The sequence below is a fragment of the Dermochelys coriacea genome, chromosome 9 (assembly GCF_009764565.3).
Source record: "Dermochelys coriacea isolate rDerCor1 chromosome 9, rDerCor1.pri.v4, whole genome shotgun sequence".
NCBI classification, from domain to species: domain Eukaryota; kingdom Metazoa; phylum Chordata; order Testudines; family Dermochelyidae; genus Dermochelys; species Dermochelys coriacea.
Window position 1 is genome coordinate 83,064,079 of NC_050076.1, and position 14,582 is coordinate 83,078,660.

At 45.4% G+C, this 14,582-nt stretch overlaps 1 protein-coding gene across 3 annotated transcripts in view; it reads right to left on the reverse strand.

Moving 5' to 3' along the window:
• LOC119861653 (ligand of Numb protein X 2-like) overlaps positions 1 to 3,721 on the reverse strand; it is a 45,388-nt gene extending 41,667 nt beyond the window's left edge. For 2 of the 3 annotated variants that reach the window (XM_038417027.2, XM_038417026.2), the window contains exon 1: positions 3,351 to 3,539. The gene's annotated coding sequence lies outside the window, so the exon portion shown is untranslated. Of the gene's footprint in view, positions 1 to 3,350 lie in introns of all 3 variants that reach the window. The other variant, XM_038417025.2, reaches the window with a different exon arrangement.
• Positions 3,722 to 14,582: the final 10,861 nt, after the last annotated feature.

The window sequence follows — 14,582 nt, forward strand, 5'->3', positions numbered from 1 at the left end:
GGAGTGTATGCAGGAGATAAGCCTAGAGTAAGACAGCAGTGCACCTGCTCAGAGAGACAGAAACTAAGGCAGCATGAGAACTTCAACTTGGAAAATGTAAGTGCTGTGTGAATTTAGGCACCTACAGAGTTCGTCAGGAGTTTTGTGAATCACAGTGGAGCCTAAAACTGAGGCACTTAAGTCTGAAGTTTAGATGCCTAAGTATCTTTGTGAATCTAGCCTTAAGTCTCTCTAACATGGCCATGCTATGAGGTGTACATTCCTGGATAGTTCAGATCTTGCTGAGAATGTCAGCCTCCTTCTTTTCAAGACATTTCTCCATATTGTCAGCATATCTATCTCTTACAGCAGACATACGCATGTTCTTGCACTGATGGGCCACTGATGTGAGGTGGCTGTTTTAAGGAGATATAACATTCCTCTCCCCCCCCACCCCCAAGCTCCGATTGGCTCAACTATCAGATGAGTAAACAGGGAATGACCTGCCAGGTGGGTTGCCTACAATGAAAATATCCTATACAGCTGCAGAAACAAATGCAGAACATGTCTAGAAACTGCCACACCCTTTTTCTGGGCCAGGTGATCAGCCCAGCACTCTGCACCTGTGCTGAGACACAACATCACAATGTTTTAAATGAGCTGAACATATTTTTCTTGTAGCCTATCAGACCGAGTCCTCACTCCTTTGTGAACACGACAGTCATGGGCTCATTAATATTACCATCATAATGTAAGAAAGGCGTAAGAGACAATGCTGGGTTTGCACGTTATCTCTTACTGTGTGATCTCAGGAAAATTTAAGGTTTATATCACGTTTGGTAAGTGAGCTGATAGAGGATGAGATCAAAAAGGACTCTTTACAATTTAAAAGATGAAAAATGTGGGTCAACTGGTTAACTCTAATGGGACAAGAGTGCCACCATTTCATAGTCATTGCTTACAGAGGGAGCCTAACTGTAAGTGATCAACACTCTGTATGGGCACAGCAGGATCTACCATGCCACTGTCAGGCCTTCAATCTTCTCATCACAAAAGATGTCCTGACCAGCACACGGCAGACAGAAGGAGTAAGATCACCTTAAATTTGAATCTTAAACCATATATCAAATTTGGTCTTATAAAATTTAAATATCCATGAAACATTATAAAGGCTTTTCAACACAGGGGAACCCTCAGGAAAGTTAAGATGAAAAGGAGGGAAGCAGTGGAGCACTTTGGACTTAAAAAATGAAATGTGAGTTGCACCTGAACTATAAAACTTTTGAAACATTCAAGCCAGGTTAAAGACCTGATGATTAATAATGTTTTGGGGAAGGACTCCTGCAATCTTCCATGATTGCTCCGACTGCCATTGTCAAAACTAAGGACACTTGTTTGGAAGTAAAGAGCGTCCCCACAGAGGTTTAACGTGCTATAATTATGTGCATTAACTTCACACCTTTAGTGTGTCCATGTAGATGCTTCCTTAATAAGTAAAAAGAAGGGAAATGGGGGGGGGGGGGAGGGCTCTTAATTCTTTTAGTTTAAAATGCTTTAACTAGTCTTCCATGACACCCACACAAATTGCAGATATTCAGGGGCAATTACCTCCAATGGCAAAGAACAGTGTTACTCCCATAATCGCTATCAGAGTTGTCAAACTATGAAAAACATCTTAATTTAACATCCGAGTCAGTATTATAGTCTGTCTCCTTAATGCTAAGAAAATGTGTTTTTACCACAGAATAACTAACATGCATTAGCTATCCCACTGTAAGAACACAGGAGACAAGGCACTGTACTTTCACCAAAAGGCAAACTAGGTGAGATAAGCGCTGTGCTCCCCTCCCAACTAATGCAAAGGAGTGGCAGAATAATTCATTTAAAAAAACCTCTTTGATTTTGGCAGCACAAAACAGTAAACTTGTCAGAATGAAGATCATCACTGAAATGACACAGTGTCACATATAAGAGGATATAAAATTAAAACGCAATTAGAAATACAAGCAATTCAGTAGAAAAAAAGATGCATGAAACAAGTGAAGTAACAGAAGAGTAAAGTATGTGTTTCAGTGTTTGCAGGGTGGAGGATTACTTACACAAATAAGGATCTGTAATATATTTTCAATTAAAGTGTGTGTGGGAGGAGGGGGGAAAATCATGTCCAAAATGGTAATGAATATTATAGGAATGTATTAGGTGGAAGGATTCTTTGGGAAAGGTAACAGTATATGCATGTAGCTAGTGCACCCTAAAGGCTCAGAAAACAAAAAGGCAAGAACCTGAAATTTATTTATTTAATTTCATAACTTTAGAATGCATAACACATTTTTTTAATTCTTGTGGTTGTCAATCTTGGTTGCGTATCTATGTTTAGTAAAAATTATAGTAGAAATTTGCCTTTGCAAAGGATTTCATAGAAGATAGCATAGTATCCTTAGGCCAGATTTTTAAAGGTATTTAGGTGAACAGTGGGATTTTCAAAAGCATCTAGGTGCTTTCAACCTGGCCTTTAGTGAACACTTGGGAACAAAGTTATAAACACAAGTGATGACATATGAAAAAGCACTAAAATGCTGGCCAGAGAAGTAAAATAAATTGACAAAGGCAATCCCACTGGCAGATCAAAGGAAACTGAAGGAAAAATTTGACACCAACCCAGAAACTGGGTCAGCCTTTTCATCATATAATCCTAGAGAATAAACTTGCGTTATAGAAGAACAAAAATGTAAAATTAAAAGCTGTAATTAGAAAAATTGCAACAAAACCAGGAACCATTTATGCTAGAAACAACGTGACGGTATTGCCAAAGCTACTAGCAACTACAAATAGGTTCAATTATTATTTGCTATTACAATATGGATTAATTAAAGAGCACACGGCCGTTCCTCGGCAAGGTTTACAAAGGTACACGAGGAAGAGCAAAAAGAGTAATAAAAACAACTTTTTTTTAAAAAAAGTATATAAAGGAGACCCTACACTGACAGGGGACTGCCTGAGTGGGACTGTCCTTGTCACCAGAACAGCGAGCGAAGCGGAGTCTGTCAATTGCGAGGCGGCTTTATTTATGCAGCCCCAAACACTCACAAGGGACTGTTTTAAACACGCTACAACGAGGTGTGGCCATGACCGCCGGTGGGGGAAATCCGTAAAACGTTTTCCCCAACCCAGTCCCCTTTAGCAGCCCGGTACAGAATTGGAGCTGCCCTGTGTGGTGCCTCTGCTCCCCCGCCCCTGCAACCAGCTCCCCCATGGGTGCCACCTCCCCTCCGCACCTCCCTGCCCGGGGCCGGGCACCAGAGAGGGAGCCCCTGGGACCTTCCTTCCAACCAGCCCCCCGGGGGCGCAGTCGCTGCCCGGCTGGGACTCACCTGGCGGCGCCCGGTTCCGGCCCGGCCTGTTGCGGCGGCGAGCGCGGCTCGGCCGGCGACTTTCCGGGCGGGGGAGAAAGTCGAAACCCGCGTGAGGCGGGGGGGGGGGGGGAGGAGGCGGCAGCGCAGCCGCTCAGGTGTCGGCGCCTGGCCGAGGCCCCCGCCCAGCAGCGCCGCCCCGCCCCGCCCCGCCCGGCACCGTGCTCGTGCTGCCGCCGCCGCCCGCTCGCCAGCGCCATGCCCGGCCGCCTTCGAGTCCCCTCCGCCCAGCCCCGGGCGGGCACGCGGCACCCTGGGCTCCCCCAGCACGCGCCCCGCCGAGGTCGCTGGCCGGTGGGTGGGTGTGACGGGCGCCAGCTCCTGCCCGGCGCCGCGCGCGCGCGCGCGCCAGCCCGCTTGGCCACCGCGCGCTCCAACTTGGGCGCCGCGCCCCTCCCCCTCTCCCTGCGGCGCACCGCTCCGCTCGGACACACCCGGCGGAACGGCCGGACGGGCGGGCTCCAGGCGCGGGGCCCGCAGCTCAGCGATGAGAGGGGTTGGGCAGCGCGGGCTTTCCTCTCAGCCCCTGTCTAGACTAGGCGGGGAGACGGCTCAGCCTAGCGCCTCTCTCTCTCTCGGGGGGAAATTCCTCCGGCACTTCCTGTCTTCCTCTCTCCTGGCGCTTGGCACCCATACGCGCTGCGAGGATACCCCGGTGCTTTGCTGCCCAGTGCCCAGGCACATCCCACTCGGTCTAGGCTCCCCTCCTCAGGGAGCTGAGAGAATGTCATTACGCTGCTGCTGCTGCCGCTCCCAGAAGCGTGCCCTTTTCTTATAACGAATGGGAACAAGAAGATTGGCCTGAGACCACATCAAGCCGCTGCACGCATCAAAACAGGGGCCTATATAGTCTGCGTAACAGTGTGAAATCTACCCCCCCCCCCCTTAAGTCCTGCTTCCATTGTGGGGAGGCAGTAATGGGCCAATTCATAATGCATAGACTGAGACGCAGTTGGATGTCACTGTTCAGCTTGTATGAGTCTGGCCAAATGTAAATAAAAATTATACATATTTGGGGGTGTATCCTTCTCCTTCCTTCATATGTTTCAGAGCAGCAGCCCCGCGGTAGTCTGTATCCGCAAAAAAGAAAAGGAGGACTTGTGGCACCTTAGAGACTAACCAATTGATTTGAGCATAAGCTTTCGTGAGCTACGGCTCATCCCCAGTCCATTCAATGGGACTGGTTTTAGAGCTTAAAGCTAAACTCATGACAACTAAGCACCTGGCGTTTTTGCAGGTTGGAGCCTTAGAGTTAAGCTGTTTGGTACAGGGACTCTGTCTTCATATCTGTGTGTGCGGACAGTGTTCTAGGGCAGTGGTTCTCAACAGGTCCACAGCCCCTTGGGGGGCCATGAGCCACTTTCACGGGGTCTGCCAGGGCCGGCGTTTGATTTGCTGGGACCTAGGGCAGAAAGCGCAAGCCTGAGCTCTGCCATGCAGGACTGAAGGAGCTGAAGCCAAGCCCCCACTGCACGGGTGGGGGGCTGTGTTGCTGTGCAGGTCGCCTGGATGGCTCACTAGCTGGTGGAGGGGCTGGGGCTGTGCAGGTCAGCCATGAAATCAATGAGAACAAAGTGCCCAGCCAGGATGAACATTGACCATGACACACGCTTGTCGAAGATACCTGTCACGTTTAGACAGAACTATTGATCAGCACCAGAAACAAGGTTCAGACTGAGTAAGTAAACCAAAAATAATGTTCACTTTTTTATTTTTGTACCTATATTAGCCTTTTCTTTTTTAGATTCTATATGTATGTCTGTTTAACTCTATGACTATTAATTTAATACAGCTTTTAATCTACTGGATATGCATAAAAACAGTGGTGGCACAGGTGGGCCATGGAGTTTGTATAGCATGTGGGGGCAGGGGGCGCTCAGAAAGAAAAAGGTTGAGTCTGCTGTTTTAGGGTAATCTGCAGGTGCTTAGCACTGGCTTGATTTAACTTTTAAGGTTGTCTCTGATCCTGCCTCCTTTATTCTTAGACCATCATCTGATATACTTAAACAATCTATGTAAAAATTCCACCAAATACTGTGAAAATGTATGGGTCCTTTTGCTTTTTAAAATTGGGAAAAAGGTGATTGATTGGCATATGCCACTTTTACCTAGCTGTACTCAAAATACTAGATGAAAGAGAAGAAAAAATAGGCTCTTAATAAAGCTGGTTGAAAAAATGCAGAACATATTTTGTAAATTACTTTTGCTGAAATTTCAATTTTTGACATCTTTCAGCCATACTAAAAGTTGGTCATAAACAGCAACATTTAAAAAAAATGTTCATGGAAGTTTTTGAAAATTCAATAATTTTCAAACGGCTCTTGTTCTTAATTTGGTGACAGAGCAAATCCTACAAGTCTGTTTCAATGCCAGCCAATTTTGTGCCCATTGGTCAGCTCCAGGGCAGCTGTATCATCATTAGTAACAGTACAAACTCTAGTGTAGACAAGGTTCTGAGGATTCCAGCATTGTGCCCTGGAAAAATCAGAGCAGGGTTTCAGGAGGCAATGTTGGAAATGCCTGACTCCTGCCTGCACTAGCACTGATAAACTGGTACTAAATTTGCTAATGTAAACCCAGTCAAAGAGACTAATGCTTTAACTACTACCGGTATTACCACGTTGCTACAGTAGGTTTAGATGAGTTTTAGGAAAAAAGATGAGATCTAGGAAAAAATCTTGCTACAGAGATGAAGGATAGCCTTTTAGTTAAGGCACAGACACCCAGGAGATCTAGCTTCAATTCCCAGCGCTGTCACAAACTTCCTGTGTGACCTTCAACAGTTCACTTAATCTCTCTGTGCCTTGGTTCCCCACCTGTTAAAATGGGGATAATACTGCTTACCTCCCTGGCAGGATAGGGTTATGAATGGAGGTTGTTGGGAATATTCCAACAAAATGTTTTTTTATCTGACTCTGCCACTTGGTTGAAACCAAAATGTCTCACAGAAATATATTGGTTTCAACAAACTTTTGCCAAGCCACAAACTGGATTTTGACAGAACCCTGCCTCACCTGGCAGGCTTCTGGGGAACTCAGGCTTTCAGGGTCCACAGCTCCAGGGTAGACCTACCAAGTGGGCTGCCCTGGTGCCAGGGATCCCAGAGCTTCCAAGGTCCATGGCTCCATGACAGCCCAATCATGCAGCCTGCTCTTCAGCCAAGGACCCCAAGGCTTTCAGGTTCCCTACCACAGAGTTGGGATCCTGGAAATATGAGTGTCCCAGTTTGAGATGGGGCTCTCAGGGTTTCTAGGTTCCCTGCTTCATGGTGGAGGATTCCCTCGCTCAAGGGCAGCTGAAAATTAAACAAAAACTTTTTCAAAGTGTCAGAATTCCCGTGGGATGGAAATCCTGAGTTTTGAGCAGCTCTAGTCATGTGGTCACAATCAAGAATTTATCAGAGATTCTCACATAACACAGAGATGGATCCATAGTATACAAAATATAATGAATGTGAACTAAGACCCTTCCCTCTTTATCTTCAGAACATTTCTGCGAATCCATCTGTTCCACAAGATATGCCAGCAATAATCTTTTGTTCGCCAAACTGTATCCAAACTTATTTTCTTTAGACTGTAAGCTCTTGGGGAGTACTTTTAGTAGGGGTCGAATGAGAAAGCTGGTTTTACAAAACCACTTCTGTCAGGTTTCGGCTCTACAAAATCAGTACCTGAGGAAGATCTGGGTTTCATTTTATCTGAAATACCAACATTCAAGGGGATAGAGAAGAGCAGTTCACATAGAAAGTTCTGGTTTTGGTATATTTCTGATTTATTGTTCAGCTGACTTACCAGTTGCAAGGCACATGTTTAGATATCTCACTGTATAAATAAATGAGTTGATTTAAGGCTTCAGCTTGCCCCTATTACCCCCAACCCCATTTGTGGATATTCTGCATGGATCAGTATCTGGGACGGTGGAGTGGCTGAAGGAACAGCCATTTTCCATTGCATCATCTCACTGCACCCCAAACCCCATGGAGCATCCCATCTTAAGATCATCCTACAACAATTCATGTTCTGTCTAGGTACTTATATAGCCCCTGCCCCATCACCATAGTAGTGAAGTGGTCTGAACCCCCTGTGAAAGGGCCTTGGGAACAGATGCCAGTAGTGATCCATGGCAGCACAGCTCCAAGAACCTCATACTGCCTCATGAGCAGGAGGGATCTGTAGACACCGCAGAGGCACAGGGTATCTATGGAAACATAGAATTATAGAAATGTAGGGCTGGAAGGGATTGCAAGAGGTCATTTAGTCCAGCCCCCTGAACTGAGGCTGAACCAAGTATACCTAGTCTGCTACCACATGCCCTAGAATGAGAAAACTTAGGGTATGTCTATACTACGAAATTAGGTCGATTTTATAGAAGTCGATTTTTAGAAATTGATTTTATACAGTTGATTGTGCAACTAAGCGCATTAAGTCAGCAATACTGTGGCTAGCATCGACTTATGGAGCAGTGAACTGTGGGTAGCTATCCCACAGTTCCCACAGGCTCCGCTGCCCATTGGAATTCTGGGTTAAGCTCCCAATGCCTGATGGGGCAAAAACATTGTTGAGGGTGGTTGGGGGTACATGTCGTCAGTCGCCCCTCCCTCCCTCACTCCCTCCATGAAAGCAATGGCAGACAATCGTTTTGCACCTTTTTTCTTGGATTACCCATGCATACGCCATACCATGGCAAGCACGGGGCCCACACAGCTCATCGCTGCTGTAGTGAGCATTGTAAACTTCACGCATTATCCTGGAATATGTGCAGAACCAGGCTAAGAGATGCCAGCGCGAGGACAATCGTGATGAGGACATGGACACAGACATTCCTGAAAGCACGGGCTGTGGCAATTGAGACATAATGGCAGCAGTGGGGCTGGTTGATACAGTGGAACGCCAATTCTGGGCCCAGCAAACAAGCACAGATTGATGGGACCGCATAGTGTTGCAGGTATGGGATGATTCACAGTGGTGTGAAACTTTCGCATGTGTAAGGCCACTTTCCTTGAACTTTGTGAGTTGCTTTCCCCCCACCCTGAAGCTCAGGAATACCAAGATGAGAGTTGCCCTGACAGTTGAGAAGCAAGTGGCGATAGCTCTATGGAAGCTTGCAACGCCTGACTGCTACCGGTCAGTCGGAAATCAATTTGGAGTGGGCAAGTCTACTGTGGGGACTGCTGTAATCCAAGTAGCCAATGCAAAAACTGACGTTCTGCTATCATGGGGAGTGACTCTGGGAAATGTGCAGGTCATACTGGATGGCTTTGCTGCAATGGGATTCCCTAACTGTGGTGGGGCAATAGACGGAACACATATCCCTATCTTGGCACCGGACCACCAGTGTCAACCAGTATGTAAACCGCAAGGGGTACTTCTCAATGGTGCTGCAAGCACTGGTGGATCACAAGGGACATTTCACCGACATCAACGTGGGATGGCCGGGAAAGGTGCATGACACTCGCATCTTTGGGAACTCAGGGCTGTTCAAGCAATTGCAAGAAGGGACTTACTTCCCAGACCAGAAAATTACCGTTGGGTATGTTGAAATGGCAAAAGTTACCCTTGGAGACCCAGCCTACCCCTTGCTCACCTGGCTCATGAAATCGTACACAAGAAGCCTAGACAGTAGTAAGGAGCAGTTCAACTATGTTCAACTATAGGCTGAGCAAGTGCAGAATGGTGGTAGAATGTGCCTTTGGACGTTTAAAAGCTTGCTGGCGCTGTTTGCTGACTAGGTTAGACCTCAGCGCAACCAACATTCCCATTGTTATTGCTGCTTGCTGTGTGCTCCATAATATCTGTGAGAGTAAGGAGGAGACGTTTATGGCAGGGTGGGAAGTTAAGGCAAATCGCCTGGCAGCCGATTATGAGCAGCCAAACACCAGGGCGATTAGAAGAGCACAGCTAGGCACGCTGCGCATCAGAGAGGCTTTGAAAACCAGTTTCATGACTGGCCAGGCTACAATGTAACAACTGTGTGTGTTTTTCTTCTTGCTGCAAACCCTCCCCCTTTGTTGATTTTAATTCCCTGTAAGCCAACCACCCTCCTCACTTCGATCACAGCTGGCAAAGGAAATAAAGTAACTATTGTTTTGAAACCCTGCATTCTTTCTTTATTAATGAAAAAAAAAAGTGAGATAACTGACAAGGTAGCCCGGGTGGGGTGGGGTGTGGGAGGAGGGAAGGACAAGGCCACATTGCTTATTGTAGCCACACTACAAATCAAAACTGAATGACAACCTTCTGTTGCTTGGGCCATCCTCTGGAGTGGAGTGGCTGGGTGCCTGGAGCCTCCCCACCCCACGTTCTTGGGTGTCTGGGTGAGGAGGATTTGGAACTTGGGGAGGTGGGCAGGTGGTTATACAATGGATGCAGTGGGGGTCTGTGCTCTTGTTGGTTTTCCTGCAGCTCCAACAGATGCTCCCCCATTAGTCTCAGCATCGCCTCCTGCCTCTGCTCTTCACGCTCACTTAATGCCTTTCTAGCCTCTGCCACTGAATGCCTTCATGCATTAAGCTGTGCCCTACCAGTGCAGGAGGACTGCATGAGCTCTGAAGACATGTCATCGCGAGTGCGTTTTTTTCGCCTTCTAATCTGCGATAACCTCAGGGATGGAGATGATAGAGGGAGCATAGAAACATTTGCACCTGGGGGGAGATAAAAAGAGAGAGTAAAATTGTACAGGTACACCCCTGGCTCCCAATGCCTCCCTACTTACTTCTCCATCCAAGGCTTAATTTGTCCCCCAGCTTGCCAGGGCTGAGTAAGTCTACTGTGAAAAGTGATATTTGTATGTTTGTTAATATCACTTTTCACTGCCTCCCAGCTAGCTAACAAGTTTGCTGCTGTGAAAAGTGATATTAACAAACATATAAATACCACTTTTCACAGAAGGGGACTTACTAGCTAGCAATTCTGTTAAAAAAACAACAACAACCAGAAACCAAAAAAGCAAAAGAAACAACAACAATAAAGACAAGAACATGCAAAACATCTTATTTGTGTTTCCATTTTGTTTAGGTCCAGTGAAGAATAGGGACAACTGTACATTGTTGTTATTATTGAATCTGCAAAAAAAAAAAAATAAAAACCCCACCCTATATAAATAAATTACAATGATTTGGACAGGTATATTTGCATATTTATTTGTTTTTCCTAAAATTAATTAAGTTTTTTGGAAAAATTGTCATAGCAGCCACCAGCAGGAGCTGTTCAAAATTTGTTGTGAGAACCCATGTCCAGAACCCAGACTTGATTAACTAGATATTCTCATGTCTTGTAGACCTGCAAACTCCCTGCAGCATTTTACAGCAAGGCTTTGACTGTGATCATCCTTTCATGAGATCAACACACTGTCAACTTGACTCCCAGGTGAAGGACAAGTGTGTTCCTTTGCCTTCCAAGATATACAGGTCCCCTCCTTTGTTTTCATTCATAAACAAGACAATCCCCTGTTGTACATTTTTCTCTCATGTAAATTTTGCAACCTTTTGGTTGGCACCTGGTTCGGTATACAAATAGGCCTCCATTGTGAGGCAGACAATACACATACGACCAGATAGGGAGATAAGCATCTGTTACCTCATGCCTGAAAGGAACATGTCTGAAGTATGTCACCTGCTGATGACCTGCCTTAACTCCAAGACTTTAAGAACGTCATTTTCAGTAGAGATACATAACTTCTTAAATATTATCTGTACACATATTTCATAACTTTATGATGGCTGCTGGGCTACTGGCTCTCTTGGTAGAGACTTCACATGTCACCCTTTGGTGAACTATTATGCATATGTCTGACCCAAGGGATCACTATAAAACCCTATGTATCTCCTGTGTCCTCTGCCAGTTGGCATCAACAGTTCCCTGGGTCACACCATATCTAAGAGGTCTTTGTCTAACCTTTGTCTAACCTGTTCTTAAAAACCTCCAATGATGAGGGTTACCTTGGCTTTCACAGATCTCATGAAATATCTGCAGTTGTATGAGGATGGATTTAGGGGTTTACGAGGACAAACCCCTGTGAAGTTCCATGTGGGACCAACTCTTTGGAAATAAGCCATTGGGAACTTCCATTAGTGGGAACTCCATGGAAATTTGTGTCTGCTATAGGACCCATTTTCTATACAGTGGACAATCTGAGCCTAGATACTGAAGATGCAGTGATATGTATGCTGGAATTTTGTTTGGTTTGATTTTGGAATAAGCGTGTCCTGCTGAGTCATGATCTCTTGTTGTTCACTGTGGGAATTGGTCCCACTGTGGCTATGTCTTCATTACACTTATATTTTATAGCGCTCTAACTCGCTGGCTCAGGGTTGTGAAAAATCACCCCCCCCCGAGCGCAGCATGTCAGTGTGCTTTAAAGCGCTAGTGTAAACAGGCTACGAGCAATGGGAGAGCGACTCCCAGTGCTCGGAGCTAATCCCCTCATGGAGGTGGATTACCAGGAGCACTAGGAGAGCTCTCTCCCAGCACTTGCGCACGACCACACTCACACTTCAAAGCGCTGCTGCAGAAGCGCTCCCGCAACAGCGCTTTGAAGTTTCCAGTATAGCCATGCCCTGAGTTAACCTGTTATCTACATTTGAGTTAATTCCTCTCAAGTTAGCATAGCTTGAGTGAGAGTGGCCACTCTGCAAAATAACACTCAAACTGCACAGAGTAATTGGATTACTGCACAGAGTGATTGTATTAGTGCAGTGGTCGGCAACCTTTGGCACCCAGCCCCTGAGGATAAAGTCGCTGGCAGCGAAAAGTCGCTGGGCCAGTTTGTTTATCTGGAGTGTCCACAGGCACGGAGCCCCACAGCTCCCACTGGCTGCGGTTCACCGTTCCTGGCCAATGGGGGCTGCAGGAAGCGGCGTGGGTGACATGCTAGCCACTGATGAGTTGTGGTAACTGGAGCTGTCGTCTACAACCAATGATGGACCAGCCAACTTGAATTAGAATCATAGGCGTAGAGTCCGTGGGTGCTCCAGGGCTGGAGCATCCACAGAAAAAAATTAGCGGTTGCTTAGCACCCACAGGTAGCCAGCTCCCCCCGACCCAATGCCTCTACCCCACCAGCAGTCCTGCTGATCAACTTGTCCCCCTCCCTCCCAGAGCGTCCTGCCCGCCGCAGATCAGCTCTTCTGCAGCCTGCAGGAGGTGCTGGGAGGGCGGTGGAGGAGCAGGGACGAGGCATGCTCTGGGGAGGGAGTGGAAAGAGGTGGGGTGGGAAGAGGTGGGCGGGGGTATGGCCTTGGGGGAAGGGTGGAGTGGGGATGGGGTGGAGCAAGGGTAGGAAGAGTCGGGGCAGGGTGGGGGCAGGGCCTGGGGCAAAGCAGGGATTGAGAACCCCCTGGGTAGAGAGGAAGTCAGCGCCTATGATTAGAAGCACCACCCCACTTGACTTGAGGGTTTTTATATGTGGATGGGACTCAAGTTAGGGACAACACTCAAGTTATAATTAACTCTGCAGCGAAGGCAATCCATTTTAATTCAGCAACTCTGTCCCTACATAAATCATGATCAAACAGAACCTGCTCATCTGCTTATCTTCCTCATTGGCCTGTTTTGCAACCACTTGTTGGTCTCCATTCCCTCATACCATCGACTATATTAAAAATCAGTATTCTTTAAGAAATCTTTAAAGAACAAATCTGCTCTGGCTGCTGGCTCCCCATCTATAGTCATAATCCTCCATTTGTGAAATCATAATAATTTCCATGCTGACAGCTGTGATGCTACAAACAAAAAGATTATGGACCAAATTTAGCCCTCATGTAACCAGGTGCAATGATCACCTGATTACATCAGGATTGAATATGGCCCTGCATGGTGTAAAGAGGATCAGATATATTTATAAGGAACCAAATCTATTTGCATGGTAATGGAATGTTTGTAATAATCCTTCACATGGATACAGTATTTCATAGGGAGATTTAAAAAACAATTTAGTGAAATTCAAAACAGAAGAATAAAATAGATAAAGTATATTGGGAGGAGTGGGAAAAATAGCCAAATTGAAGGGAGAGGCAAAGTCAGATCTCCCAAAGGTTTAATGATTAGTTTAATTAACCTGAAGTTTTCCTATCATCATCTTGTGGGAATATACAACAAGGCAATCATTTAGGTCCCGACTTTGGTATTTCATCACAAGGAAACCCAAACTTCCATCCAATCCTACACTGCAAGAATGTAAACAAGTTTCAAATAAAAATGATTCTCACAAGTGGGGAGTGGGGATTGTCCCAAGAAACTACAATTAGGTGGCTTTAATAGAAAGTGAAAATAAAAGATACTGATAAAAGCACACGTGAATGTAGGCACTGCTGATTTGATTAATCCAGAGTCACACATATGTTGGTCAGATTTATTCTTTCAGCTAGTGCTGCAACCTTGTTTATTTTGCACTGTTTTATTACAGATTTGCTACAAATTAGATCTATGTACAGTACATACAGCTTCTATGAAATGCAGTCACTTCTGGGGGAAGGAAGTAGTAGAAGCCCTATTGCTTGAGACACTTAAAAGTAGAGTGGACAAAACACTAGAAAGGTTAACACAGAAAATCATCTTGCATTGGCCAGAGATGACTACAATACCTTTTCCATCTCCAACTTCTATTATGATATTTATTGTTAATATTATATTGCATTACTTATTAATAGTGCCTGAATATTTGGGCTTTAAAGTGTTTTCATTAGAAGTACATGGATTGATCCTCTGTTTATAGAAAAATATGTGTTGGTAGATAAAGGACATCTGCCTTCTCTCAGCAGAGGAATCCATCTGGCTTTTCTCAGTGGAGGAGGAAACTGTAATTTTTGCTGTAAGCACTTATACACTTAATTATAAAAACTGAGGAGTGTAAAATGATTAGCTTGCACTAAAACCTTCCTTAGCTTACTCCAGTGAATAATTTTGATGGCTTTTTTGTAATTTTTAAGTGATGCTTACTCTTCAAATGTAGCATCTGCTTTTTAATGAATATTGATGAAGTATATGCGAGTTTGGACAGTGATTTCAATGGCCCCAATATTTGGCCTATAATGCTGCTATTTTTACATATTTAGGACTTGTGCAGTGCTGAGCACCCTTAACTTTCCTTAAAATAAAGAGGTATTTAGCACAGTGTCGCCTAAGCATTCAGAAAATAGCATCCATTGCCTTTCTCCCATTTCCATATATATTAGCTGACATTAACTATATTTGAACC